The sequence below is a fragment of the Sus scrofa genome, chromosome 13 (assembly GCF_054392235.1).
Source record: "Sus scrofa isolate SSC_HxYL_T2T_F1_AM1 chromosome 13, Sscrofa_HxYL_maternal_Yorkshire_Landrace_v2.0, whole genome shotgun sequence".
In the NCBI taxonomy this organism is placed as follows: domain Eukaryota; kingdom Metazoa; phylum Chordata; class Mammalia; order Artiodactyla; family Suidae; genus Sus; species Sus scrofa.
Genome location: NC_139395.1, coordinates 166,322,256 through 166,336,955, shown reverse-complemented (window position 1 = coordinate 166,336,955; position 14,700 = coordinate 166,322,256). Strand labels below are relative to the sequence as shown.

The 14,700-nt window shown below is 41.3% G+C and overlaps 2 long non-coding RNA genes across 4 annotated transcripts in view; one reads left to right on the top strand and one right to left on the bottom strand.

Annotated features, from left to right (window-relative positions):
• Nucleotides 1-561, bottom strand: part of LOC106505818 (uncharacterized) — a 43,440-nt gene extending 42,879 nt beyond the window's left edge. The window contains exon 1 of one of the 2 annotated variants that reach the window (XR_014824903.1): nt 297-561. This is a non-coding gene — a long non-coding RNA (uncharacterized LOC106505818). The remainder of the gene's footprint in view (nt 1-296) is intronic. The other variant, XR_002337928.2, reaches the window with a different exon arrangement.
• LOC146397748 (uncharacterized) overlaps nt 1-14,700 on the top strand; it is a 31,846-nt gene that overhangs the window by 99 nt on the left and 17,047 nt on the right. For both annotated transcript variants that reach the window (XR_014824899.1, XR_014824898.1), the window contains exon 2: nt 75-770. This is a non-coding gene — a long non-coding RNA (uncharacterized LOC146397748). The remainder of the gene's footprint in view (nt 1-74; nt 771-14,700) is intronic.

Sequence of the window (14,700 nt, the reverse complement as noted above, 5' to 3'; positions counted from 1 at the left end):
CAATCAGTGCTTCGCAGGGAGAGTGTACAACCATCTATTTATAAGCTAAACCTGGCATTATCTTCCCCTTTTAGGAGGCAAAGATCCATTACAGCCACGGCAGGGGAGACGATGCCGCAAGGGGCTGATGCGCGCCACAGAACAGCCTCGCTGGCTGGTCCCGTCTTCGTCCCGCCTCCCTTCCGCGCGGGGTGGGCGTGGGAGGATACACTCCCGCAGTCGGCGGCCCCACTGCTCTCTATAGGACTCTTTCCGCGAACCGACCCCTCAAGAACTCACTCACGCCTATTCCTTACCTCGATGGAATCCTTAGTCTTTAAACTGAAAGAACCCAAAAGACAAAATAATAATCGTCAGGGGCCTTCCTGCAGATGGAGAGTCCGTGCTGGCTGCTTTTAACCATCCAAGACTTGACTGCCTGCAGACAAAGGTTTCCAACCTGGCTTACCGAAGTGATTGCGTTACTCAGGCCTTTCTCAGACAGTTGTTGCTATAAATAGGTACAGTCTCCCTCCTCCCGCGTCAGAGAACGAGTGAGAATGGATTTACAGCAGTCTGTCTGGTTGCATTATGGTGAAGACCTTGGTGAGCTGTCTGCGGGCTCCATCCAGCCCCTAACATTACCAGGACACGGGACATTCCCATTTTCTGCAATGGGAAGAAGTGGGTGGAAGTCACCTCCAAAAATATATAAAGAAATGTCCACCCCTAGCATTGGTGTTAAAGTTGTCCAACTGTTTTCAGTTTTTGAAGATGCTGCAGAAAAAGAGGTAAAATCTGATACAGCAACCCCTCCTCAGAAACACAAAATAAATCATAGAGGAAAACATTCAGCATTCTAGTCTTAGATATGTATATAGCACATTTTATATGATATACGTTTTTCTTAATTTTTACTTTTCTCTTTTTTTTACTTTCTTTAATAACTAAATCTACCCAAGAAAAATTGTTAAAGAGCCAAAGTGTTTTAATATTAGCTTAAATATACATTAGACATATTTACTGTTTGACACGAAAGGGTTTTGAAGATAGAAACGGAAGCATTCTTCATTTAGAAACAACCTTTTCTCTCTTCCTCAAATTCTTATTGGCTCACCTCCAAAATATATCCTGCATCTGTCCCTATCTAGAGAAACCCTATCTAGAGGCTTCCAGCTTAGCTACCAAGTCACCATGCATTATCCTTCACCTGGGTTACAAAAATAGCATCTTGTCTGGGCTTCCTACATTCCCTTTCTCCCCACTGCAGTTGACCTGCTCCAGGTAGCCACTGGAATGCTCTTTTAAAATGTAAATCAGATCATATCTCTGCTCTTTCTAAAACCTTCCCGGCATCCCATTGTAACTCAATTATACCCCAGATTCTTTACCAGAGCCAGAACCCGGTGGTGTGTGAGTTGGTCCGGTTCACCCCTGCTGGCCTCTTCTACTCACACCCCACTTTCTCATTTTCTGTCATAGCCTCAGACCCACAGGCTCCTAGCACTTGCTGCTCTCCCTGTGTGGAGCTCTCTTTCAGAAGAGCTTCTCAAAGCTGCCCTGTTCTCACCACTCCAGTCCCAGCTCAGGTATCAGAGACCTTGGCTGACCCCTTCCTGCTCTTCCAGGACTCTCGATCACATCACCGTTTGCTTTTCAACACAACAGATAACTGAAACTGGGTTGTTCATGTCTTTTTAGGTATCAGAGTGTAAGTCCCATGAAAATTGGCTGCCTGTCTTTCTTGTTTGCTCCTGTCTTTTTGGGTTTTAGAACAGTGCCTGGTCCATTGTAGGTATTCAATATATAGTTGTTGTATAAATTATTTGCTGTGATTTCCTAGTATGTGTAGCATTATGCATATTCTGCCTTGAGTTTTATAGTTATTTTTGGATGCATATGCTTCCTCCTCTCAAGTATGAACTCCTTGAGGCAGGAACATGTTTATTTAGTTCATTTGATTCTCCATGGCCTTATGGAGTGTCGCATACAACAGTCATTTAATATATTTATTGGATTGAATTGCAATAAATGAATAGGCAATAAGCTGATATAATATGACTTCACCCCAGATCTAGCTTTCACCAGGGAAGAATGCAAAAATATTATCATATCCAAAGGGATAGATTGTTGCTTTGATCCTTATAACACCCTATGTCTGCCTCCCAACTTGTTTTCAGAGAACATTCATATTCATTATTTTATTTGATCTTAATACCAGCTCTGTGAGATGGGCCTTATGATCCACACTTTACAAATGTAGGAACTGAAGCTCAGGGGCCTTAATTGCCTTGCTTAAGCTTGCACAGCTAATATGAAGCAGAGATGGGGGTGGAGTTTGCTCATTTCAAACACCCACAAATATGTACACATAAAAGCACATGTAGGCATGTCCACATTTTCCAATGTCTTCGCTCCTCAACCACATTTGTAGTAGCATCAAATGGTATCGTAAATGCAAAGTATCTTAAGTAGAGTCTGGCACATGCAGGCTCTCAAGAAATGACCATTCCTTCCTGCTACCTATGCTACAGTTGCCATCGCCTCTCCATCCCCATCAAGAAGAGTGTGCCTGTCTTCACTTGTTCATTTTACTACTAGACTGATTTCCAGGATCCTCCTTACTCTGAAATATTAGTGCATAATTTTAATTGGTTACTTTCATAGATCTGAGCAGTAGCAAGTGGATTTTTGCTAACTGACAGCCTATTGCTCTTTCATCTTCTACTCTGAATACACGCCAAAGAGAAACATTTGTGAATACCTACCAGAACACAGCTTAGCTTGAGTTATACCATTCAGTGTCAATGAGGAAATGTCATATAAAATGCCAAAGCTTATCAATCATGAACAAACATAACACAGCCAGAGTGGTCAAGTAATATGCAAGAATAGTTTTACAGTAGGCAAAATGAATCAAGAGCTTGTTCTGATTATTCATTCATTCTTTTTTTTTTTTTTTTTTTTTTTTAAATCTTTTTAGGGCCACACTCACAGCATACAAATGTTCCCAGGCCAGAGGGTAAATTGGAGCTGTAGCTGCCGGCCTACACCACAGCTACAGCAACACGAGATCCAAGCCACGGCTGTGGCCTACACCACAGCTCATGGCAACGCTGGATCCTTAACCCACTGAGTGAGGCCAGGTATTGAACCTGCGTCCTCGTGAATGCTAGTCAGATTCATTTCCTCTGAACCACAACAAGAACTCCTCATTCATTCATTATTGACAGATGTATTTTATATGCCAAGCTCTGTATTTAGTGCTGGGAATACAGAGGCAAGCAACAATTGATGAGGTCTCTAGTGATATGGATCTAGTAGAAAAGATATACTTAAACCAAAGAATCACACAATAGAGATCAATGTTGTGAGAGGGCTAAACAGGAGGAACTGACATAGGGAATTCAGGGGAGAATTCCTTGTGGAACTGCTGAGTAACATGGGCTACGTCTTGAGTTCAGGTAGGACTCAATACCTCTGATTGTTACTAAAGAGGGAAGAGGAGGAAGTAATGATCATATAAGTAAATAATAATCGCTGTGACTAATGTTTAAATTTTTCTATTTAATATATATTTCTTGAGTGCCTGTCATGTGGTTGTCTACTAGGTACTGGGGCTTACAGCAGTGGTCAAAGACACAAAAATCCCTGCTTTCACGGGGTTACATTGTAATGGGGGAAAGGCATATAATACACTGATAAAGAATCATAATAGAAAATGATATAAAATGGTGATCTCTGCAAAGGAGAAAAATGAATCAAGGGAGTTAATTAGGGATGTAGGGTAGTAAGGTACAATTGTACATAGTATATTCCCATCTGCCTTCACTGCCTAATACATTTGATTAAGACCCAGCAGTGGTCAAGGAGCAAGCCATGCTGATCTGAGGGGGTTGGTAGGTGACTGCAAAAGGAAGAACTCTCCAGGAGGAAGACTCTACGGGACAAGGGCCACGAGACAGCAGCATAACTGACTTGTCTGAGGAAGTACAAGGAGACCAGTGTGTCTTAAGAGAAGTGAGAGGGTAATTAGTAGATGAGTTCCGAGGGGTAATGGATCTTAAGGGACCTTATAGGTGATTTGGACCTGTAGCTTGTGTTCTAAGCGCATTGGGAAGACGCTGGAAGCTTCCCATTGGAAGCTTTTGAGCAAGTGATTGACGCTATCTGCTTATGTTTTGATAGTCATCCTGGCTGCTGCATAGAGAGCACTCATTTATGTTCTAGGCAATGTTTTAGGTGTCTTAACAAGTGATCTCTTTTATCGTCACAGTTCTGAGAAATACCCATTTTACAGGTGAGAAAACCAAGGTGTAGGGAGTTTTAAGTACCTACTTGAAAGCACATGGTTAATCACTTGTAGATCTGAAATTAAAAAGCGAATACTTTGATTCCAGCACCCAAGCCATTGACCACAATATTAGAAGTTAGGATGGTGAATGGTGGTGGTGAGAATAACAGTAATACCTATCATTGATTGAGGATCTTCTGCCCTGAATTTTCTCATTAGTCTTATTTCATTTACACATAAATCTTAACAGATAGGACCGTTGCCCTTTTAGTTATATGTGAGGAAACTGAGATTCAGGGAAGTTATGTAACTAAACTATGTTCAAAAAGGTTTATAATTAGAAGTTAGAATTCAAACACAGGGCACTTCATCTCCAAAGCCCATGCCTTGTTGACCACCAGATAACCATGTCAAAGTTTAAAATATATTTCTTAGAAAGAGTCTATAATTGAATCATGTTTTTAAAAAGAATCCATTTTTTTTCTTTTTTGATTGTTTATTCCAGTTATTTGTATAATTACTGAAATAGTTGGTTTAATTTTTTCTACTTGCCATTTTTTCTGTTTATCCTATCCATCCTCTGTTCTTTTATTCCTCCTTTCCTACTTGCTTTTGATATTCCATTTTCTCCTTTATTAGTTTTTTATTATACATTTTTTTATTTTCTCTTGCTTTTACCCTAGAGAATCAATATGGCTTCCTAGCTTCTCAAAATATATCCTAAGTTAGTATTTTTGCCACTATTCAAGTTATTCAAGAAACTTACAACCTCATTTAGACCCTCAAGTTTTCTGTGATATTATTTACAATTTTACTTCTACATTGTTATGTTGTCAGAAATCTTTCCTTATTTTTCTTTTAGAAAGTCAGTATTTTCAAATATTTACACATATATTCACCCTCTGTGGTGCTCTCTCTTCCTTCCCAAAGTTTAATATTTCCATCTGGGATTATTTTCCTTTGGCCTGAAAATTTTCCTTTAGTAAATCTTATAATGCCATTTTCTGGAGACAAATTCTGTCAGGGTTTTTTTTTGTGGTTGTTGTTGGAAAGTATCTTTATTTTGGCTTAACTTTTGAAGTGTCTTTTCACTTGGTATAATATTTTTCTTTTATCCCTTTAAAAATATTAAAGCATTATCTTCTGACTTCCATAGTTTCTGTTGAAAAGTCAGCTCTAAGTCTTGATGTTGGTTTTTTGAAAGCAGTGTGTTTTGTTCTGTTTTCTCTTTGGCTGTTTTAAAAATGTGTCTTCAATTTTTAGCACTTTTAATATAATGCCCTTAAATGTGGTTTTCATTGTTTTTATTCTTTTTAGCATTCCCTATTCTTGGATCTGTGGGTTGATATCTTTGATCAATCTTGGGAAATTCTCAGTTGTTATCTCTACAATGATTGCTCTTTGCCAGCCCCTTTCTTTGTTTCCCTCTGGGACTTCAATTATACATGCATTAGATCTTTTAACTGTGTACCATGTGACTTTTATGTTTTATTCTGTTCTTCTCACTCTCTTTTCCCCACTTTTGTGTTTCAGTTAGGGTTTTCTTTCCCTCCCTCCCTTCCTTCCTTCCTCCCTCCCTCCCTCCCTTCCTTCCTTCCTTCCCTCCTTTAAACTAATCCTGTATTTGAATTAAATATACCATGTTCCACATGGTATTAAACTCATCCAGTAAATTCTACACTTTAGATATTATACTATTGCACTTTTCAATTCTAGAATGCCCATTTGATTTTTTTAAGCAACGCCAATTCTCTGTTGAATTTTTAATCTTTTAATCAACTCCTCTATTTTATTTAATATAATAATCTTAATTATTTAAAAACCCTTTCTCTGCTAATTACCATATTTGAATTATCCATGGATATGCTTCTATTGTTTTATTTTTTTCCTCTTGAGTATCAATTACATCTTCCATTCTCTTCTCATGTTAGTAATTTTGAATTGTAGTATAGACATTGGGTATTAAAAATAGCTCAAGACACAACACAAAAAACCAAAAAACTTCGGAGAAAGTTCACTGAAAATCTTCCACCAGCAAAGTTCCTGCTTCTCTTTGTTAGGCAGATAGATAGAAATTGAGCTGGGTGTGAGGTTGGACTGCAGTTTGTAGTAAGTGTCAGTAAACTTCTGTTTTGTTCCCCTTCTTTTCAGAGAGTTTCTTTGGGGCTTCCTGTCTCTTCAGCTCTAGAAGTTCTGCTCTTCAGAAGTCTTGAGCTTACAGCTTAGACTTCCACTGCACATAGGTTCAAAATTTGGCAAATGGTTTAAAGGGAAGAGCTGTTGTGCATTCATTGCTAGCCTGTATTTCCAGTGGGCCTTTGTCTCTTAGGCACTGCAGACTATAAGAGATTTTACTTTCTCTCTCTGGTTCAGCCTACATAATTCTTCCCTACTACCCCACAACATAAGGGAGCATGTCTTACATTTTGTATTTCTCTGTTCTCTAATCCATTATTTCAGTTCCACACATTCACCAAAAGTTCTGCTGGATTCTCTTTTCCCAGTAGAGTCCTGCTTGGCCTAAATCTAGTCTTTGGCTTGTACCCACAATAGGCAAATGCTCCTTGGGAAGCAAATGGCTGGTGATTGTAAGTGCACTTAGGAATTTTAATTCATCTAATTCTCTTTGCATCCATAGCTCTTCAGTGTCTTTAGTGATATTTGAAATGTACTTTTTTTTTTTTTTTTGCTATAGTGTGAAGGTTAGCCTGTTGTGACCTTCTACACTCTATTCAGAAGTGAAAATCCCTCTCAGATGCATAAAGGATTTGAAATTTTAGAGCTGGAAAGGAAGGAACTTTTGCATTTACCTGATATAGTTACCTCATTGGACACATAGAAAAATAGATGCTCAGAATGGTAAAGTGATTTTTTCTAGACCCCAAACTAATAATGCTAGAAATTAGAACTGAGGGAAGCCTTGAAGTGGGCCTTCTGATCCCCAATCCAGTATTCAAGAGGACACAAAGGAGAAAAAGAGTCAGAATAAAAAGAATATACCATAGAAGGCCTCCACCTGAAATGGAGAACTTGCTGTAGTAGTCCATGTGATCAGCCCTCAAAAATTAATGTGTTGGGGGGAGCCCTTGTGGTACAGTGGGTTAAAGATCCAGTGTTGTCTGTCACTGCTGCAACTAGGGTCACTGCTGGTGTGGGTTTGATCCCTGGTCTGGAAACTTCCATGTGCTGTGAGCGTGGCTAAAAAAATTCATGCGAGAAAACCTAGTTAAGGTCTTTTAAGTCAATCATAAAATCTACCACTTGCTTATTTCTTTTTTTCCTACCTTATTTGAAAACAGGATTGGAGTTCCCGTCGTGGTGCAGTGGTTAACGAACCCAACTAGGAACCATGAGGTTGCGAGTTTGATCCCTGGCCTTGCTCAGTGGGTTAAGGACCCAGCGTTGCCGTGAGCTGTGGTGTAGGTTGCAGACGCAGCTCAGATCCTGAGTTGCTGTGGCTCTGGCGTAGGCTGGCAACTACATCTCCGATTTGACCCCTAGCCTGGGAACCTCCCATATGCTGCGGGAGCGGCCCAAGAAATGGCAAAAAGACAAAAAGACAAAAAAAAAAAAAAAAAAAAAAAATCTTCCGGGAAGACTTCTTGGGCACAGCTTCCAGAAATGTATGCCATTTTGGCCTTTCTTTCTTCCTTTATCCTGAAGCAGTACCTGCAGGTACCATGGACACAAAAGCTCCACGATAAGAATGGCAGAGCTGACAGACAAATTTAGCTGCTAGTCCAGCCCTGGACTGGACTTCCCAGACTTAACTTGTCGTATGAGACAATTAAATCCCGAACTTGCTTAGGAAAAAAAAAAAAAAGTAAAACCCATCCCTTCTCAAGTTGCCCCTTGCATTTGTGCTGTCACACCAAGCTGCTGTGGTAGGCCCTCACTTCACTCATGGGGTAGGAAGAATCATTTCAATTTACAAAATGTCAAAAGCATAAGAAGATACTTTTTAAAAATGTGATTTTTATGTTTAATCTTTAAATGGTGGTTTTGTATTTATATAACATTTGGGGTATTTTGTCCTGTTCTTGATTGAAAGTTTCTATCTCTACTCAAGCCTAGAACAGCCATTGCTAAGCAACCAAACAATGTAAACAAGTAACACGATGGGGTTCAGGCTCAGTGAGAAGTAGTATGTTCAAACTTCTTAGAGAAACACACTATATTTAAGGATATTATCTCATTATTGTCTACATGCAAATGTGTGCTATTTGTAAATGATTCACATCTCTTCATCAAGGAAGGACCTTTTATTTATCATTCTTGTAGCAATCTCTGGGATGAAGAAATCTCCATTTCTTTAAAATTATCTGCTATCGATGATACCTAACATTTCTTGAGTACTTGCTATGCACCAGTCGTTTTCTTAAGCAAGAACCCTTTCTGTAAGCTCTTGAATTTCATCTTTACAAAGAAAAGATTCTATGAGGTAGGTACCACTATTTTTTTCCTTTTATTTAATTTATTTTATTTTTAGTTTTTGCTTTTTAGGGCCGTACCCACGGCATATAGAAGTTCCCAGGCTAGGGGTCAAATCGGAGCTACAGCTGCCTGCCTCTGCCACAGCTGCAGCAGCACCAGATCTGAGTCACGTCTGTGACCTACGCCACAGCTCAAAGCAATGCCAGATCCTTAACCCATTGAGTGAGGCCAGGGATGGAACCCGCAACCTCATGATTACTAGTTGGATTTGTTTCCGCTGCTCCACAACGGGAACTCCTATTTTTCTCCTTTTAAATTAAAAAAATCTGAGACTTAGCAAAGTTAAGTAACTTACCCAAGGACAAATAGTAAGGAGGAGAGCGCAGTTCAGCCTGATCCAAAAGCCCATGTGCTGATAATTTTGTACTTATCAGAGGGATCTTTCAATGGTTCCGAACTAGCGGAACAAATCTTTCCTTATGAATGATGGTCAGTCAGTAGTTGGCTCCTACATAACTCCATTCCTTCCTTCTGCTGTCAGCCAGTCGTGTTGGGGACCAGTCTTCTCTCAGATAATGGTGGTCAAGCTGAGATGCCTGAAGCATGGAAAAGGGGAGCATAGCTATTTTGGGAAGCAAGACTCACTGGTGTCTTTTCTGCAGCAGCCCCCTTGCTGGGCTCTGGCACACCCTTTACTAATTGCATAACCTGAAGGCATTAACTTTGGTATTCCTTGTCTATAAAATTGGAACATTACCAATGCTGCAAGATTAGGGGGGTGAGAATGAAATACTGTAAGTAAAGTGCCTAGGTCAATGCAGATACATGACAGCATTTGTCAAATAGGAGTTCCCTTCTCCTTCCTGTTCCCATCATCAGTGCATCCTTGTGGAAATCTCTCTTCAAAGTTAGCATTTTGTCTAGGTGATTTTTGAGCACATCATTGATACCGACTTTGCAAATAACTGGGGGAGGAATGTGAGATGCCTAATGTGAGGTCATCTTTAGACAAGCAAATTCTTCACTTCTTATTTTTTGGTCCTCATAATTCTAATATAGTTAACTTCTGAACAATGCAGGGATTAGGGGCACTGACCTCCATGCAATGGAAAATCCATGGATAAATTTTGACTCCCCCCAAACTTGACTACTGATAGCTTACTGATGACCAAACACCCTACTGATAATATATTTAACACATATTTTCTATGATGTATGTGTGTCTATATGTATTTTATGCATTCATGTCATACGTAACTTTTTCTTATTTTTTTTTGGTATTTCTAAAACATGGGATTGTCTGTGAGTTTGTTCAAATTACTGAAAATCTCCAAAAACTTTTACAACATATTTGCTGAAAAAAATGTATGTACAAGTGAACCTGCATAGTTCAAACATGTGCTGTTCAAGGGTAAACTGTACTTACTTTGGGAGTAGTCCTCCACATTAACTATTATTCAATTTCCCCATTTGGCATAAAGATTTCCAGCCCTTTCTCCCCCCAGTGAAGAAATTCCCTGATAACATACCCAAGAAATAGAATTCAGGATTCCTTTTCTTCATCTGGAGTCATCTGAAGTTGAATAGCTCTCTCTGAATGGGGGGCATTTTTCTGCTGTGATAAATTTGTCTTCATGACAAACTCAAGCCATTGGCCTCCAGGTGGAGCTGCATGAAAGACAGAAAGAAGGGAAAAGAGAAAAAAACAGGGTGGCGCCCCAGATATGCAGATGGGCTGAGAAACACACAATGAAACTCAAAGTTGGTGCTTGGTCCTTAGGGGATTTGTGGGACAGAGACTAGTATATGAACTGATTTAGCCAGTTTAATTCTGCAAGAGCTTGATGGGAGAGTTTGATGCAAGAGGAATGAGACTTGGTCTCTGTGGAGCTGGAAGTTGGGAGTGGCAGCAAGTAGACTTGGAGCAAGGACCACAAAAGACCCATCACATTTGGTGGTAACCCTGGTACAGCTTAGGGCATGGTTTCAGTGGTGAGAGAAAGGCTAGTATCATTTTTTTGCCTGTTGCTCTATTCCAGGCACTAAATTCTATGGGTTAAATTGATTATCTCATTTAGTTTAATCCTAAAAATAAACCTTTGACATGAGCCTATTTTGATGGTGAGGAAATTGAGGCACAAAATCATTAAATAGGGATTTCCTATTGTGGCTCAGCGGGTTAAGAACCTGACTAGTATCCATGAAGATGCAGGTTCTATCTCTGGCCTCACTCAGTGAGTTAAGTATCCAGCGGTGCCACAAGCTGTGGCATAGATCACAGATGCAGCTCTGATCCTGCGTTGCTGTGGCTGTGGCATAGGCCTGCAGCTGCAGCTCCTCTTCGACCCCTAGCCTGGGAACTTCATATGCTGCAGGTGTGGCCCTAAAAAGAAAAGGCAAAAAAAAAAAAAAAAGATTAAATAAACTGTTAGAGTCCAACAGCAAGCGAACTATAGGATTTCAGCTCAGATCTATCTGATTACAGCACCCAAGCCCTCCTAAAGCCTGGAGCCACTTGCTAACTCTATGACTAAGCCCTCCTAACCTTTCTGTGCCTCAGTTTCCTTCTGCCACAAATGGAGAGAATAAGGCTGTGCCAGAATCATTTGGGGGTCATGCTTTGCTTGACCCCTCTCCTCTGGCAAGCTGCCTCTTAGCCCTGATAATTGGGCATCGTCATCTAACCTCATGATTCTGACTCTAAATGCTCAGACCAGTGGGCACTTGACTCAAGGGAGGGAAGTAGAGAGTGACAGGTCTCTGGGCCCCTCACTTTTGTCAGTCCTGAGACCTAATTTTTCTAGATTCCCGTGGGACTGTGCTACAACTTTACAATAACCACCCTACCCCTGTTCCTCCCTGTTTTCTTGGGCTGAACTGAGTTTCTGTTACCTGTGACCAACAGATCCCTGACTGGAACAAATACTTTCCTGGCGGAGTTACTGTGAGTTGTCTAGGAGATAAAGTAAATTACAAAGGGCAAGATTGATGAGACCAGAGCTATTTATCTTAGTGAGTAAAATAGCAATTTGGCCTTTATAATTGAGTCCTGAGATGTTCCGTTTATGGAATGCTTCATTATGTGGAAAGGAGGATTTGCACAAATTTCAGTTCTACTTCTCTTGCCAGGAGGAATCAAAGTGGCTGATAGTCATGTCAGAAGAAAGACACACAACCCCCGGGGTTCTCTGTATTCAGGACAGAATGGCTCCAGGCTGGTCATCTGGGAATCACTTTAAATTAGGTTTCCACTAGAGCCAGACTGTACCCTGTGGAATCTTCTAGAGGGATTTGTAGATTGCCTATCTGAATCGGTTGACTGTCTGGCTGGCCATGCACTGTTTCAACGTGTGTGAAAGTTCTGAGAAACATGTGTGCCTCAACCCCAAAGAGGGGTTTCACCAAGGAGTTGATCTCATCTGATTTGGGTCAGGAGCATCAACCGGTCTGGTGGTGTCACTCGCCAAGACCAAAGCAATCACATAGGCATCTAAACACAGCCCGGGAACGTGAACCTGCTTCTTTTAAAGTAAAAGAAACTCCACACTGGATGTTTTAAATGTAGGTTATTTAGTATCACAAGTGCTTTGCCTTTGGACCTGTGGTGCAGTAGGTTTAAAGTGCTCATCAGAAACAGCACACCTTATACTGGCGTCTTATTTTCTACAGGGTTGCATATCACTTTATTCCTCATGGATGGCATATCACTTTATTCCTCAGGCTGCCACGGCTTCCTTTGCTTCTTGATAATTTCAATACCTCTTGCGTTAAGTCGAAGCCAAATTCACCTGTTTCTCCTCCCCAACCCCCTCAACAGGCAACCCACATTCTCCTACTTTCTCTGGGGATCATATTGCTTAGCTCTCCCCTCTCTCGTTGAGGCAGCAGAGAAAGCAATTTTTTTTTTTCCATTGAGCTTCCCTGTTGCTGTTTTTATTATTTAACTCAGACCATGTAAATCACCAGTCGGAGGGTGGCCTTTGGATGAATCTCGTTCCGAATCTCAATTGACTGGAGCAAAGACAGTGTGTTTTCGGGCTACTTTTAAGAATCTCACTTTTTTCAGCTTTTGCCCATTAGGATCAATTATGATCTTTAAAATAAAGTGCCTTTGGCTAGTATTGTGCAGGGTCCCCCTCTTTCTTCCGCAGCAGGTCAGCGCTTACTCTCTTAGGGAGAATTTTCAAAGAGGTTTATGAGAGAGGATCCGTGGTGGCCTTTAATCCATGTGATTCTTCAGAAGAGAATGCTGAAGCCTGCTTTGTGGTTATTGTCCTTTAATTACCAGTGGCATCAGAAAAAGAAACCACAGCGTAATCTCCTATTGGTGGGTTACACTGTAGGCAGCAGGCAGAAATCTTCACCAGGGTGGGTGGCAGAGGGGAGTGAGCCTGCCTTCTCTGTGTCCTCAAATCTTGATGGTAGAGTCTCCCCGGGCCACATATCCACCTACAACTCTACCAAGTCTCATAGCCTGGGACTTTATGAATTCAACAGTACATGTGCCCCAAGCCTGTGAGATCTAAATACATACAAATATAGAGTAAAAGTGAGCCTTGATTATTTACTCTATGCCAGGCACGAATCCTACCTCATCCTCTAATCAACCCTTTGAGGTAAGATTTACTGAGTGCCTGTGGCGGCTCAGCAATAATGATCCCGACTAGTATCCATGAAGACATGGGTCCGATCCCTGGCCTCGCTCAGTGGGTTAAGGATACGGCATTGCTGTGAGCTGCAGTGTAGGTCACAGACAAGGCTAGGATCCTGCATTGCTGTAGTGGTGGTGTAGGCCAGCAGCTGCAGATCTGATTCGATCCCTAGCCTGGGAACTTCCATGCTGTGGGTGCGGCCCTGAAAAAAAAAAAAAAAAAGTTTGCTTAACTCTTGTTGCAGGAAAAATTGGGCTCGTGGTCATGTCCTAGGTCTCGAGTGAGGCCCTGGGATGGGTGCCAAGTGGAAGCATGTTTATTTAGAGAGATATACGCTCCATAGACGGTGGGTGGTCTATCTCAGAAGGTGAGGGAGGCAGCCTCAGGGCAGGGGGTCCTCTGAGAAAGTGAGAGCACCCTGGGTTGTCTGGGTGCTTAGTTTATGTGGGCTGGATAATTTCATGTGCTGATGAGTGAGAGGGAAGGTCTATCTTGGAGAAGAGTTGAGAATTTCCAGGAACTGGGGAACCACCCACTTTTTGGCCTTGTCCGGTTGACCTCAGAACTGTCATGGTGCCTGTGGGTGTGTCATATAACTGCCAATGTATCACAGTGAGTGTATAATGAGGCTCAAGCTCTACAGGGAGTCAAATCTTCCACCATCTTGAGTCTAGCACATTCTAACTGGTTTTCGTGGTGTCCTGTTCTTTTTAATGACTGTCATTCTTTTCACGCCTGTGCTTTGCCCCCTTCCTTCCTATTTCATTCTCATGATGCGGCAGGAATTATTCCAAGTGCTACCTATGTACTAACTCACTTATTTGATCCTCCTAATAGTCCTATGATGTGGGTACAGTTTTTGGACCCCATTTTGTAAATGAGGAAGCTAAGGTCCACAGAGAGGTTAGATAATTTGCCTAAGGTCATCCAGCTGGCAAGTGGTGAAGCTGGGATTCAAACCTAGCAGTCTGAATTTCAGATCCTGTGCAATCAATGACATCTGTCTCTGCAAAAGATACCTTATGGAGCAGTAAACATTCCCGGTCTCCTGTGACTGAGGAATAGTGGCTGCTAACATAGGATTAGGACTCCCCTGCTCCCAGGTTCTGCTGGTCCTTGCTTTGGCTCCCTCACTGTTTTTGCCACAGGCAGCCTGTGCAAGAATGGTGGTGGCTCCCTGGTTGTCTCTGCTACTACTACCTGGAGATTTTCCTCCATCTCCGCTAATGTGATTTCTCATATTTCCCTTTGATACAGCTTTTGTCTGCTGATTTCTATGGAGATTGGCTCCCTCAATACTTTCTTCCATATAACTGCCTCTAATTGCCAAGAAATGCCTCT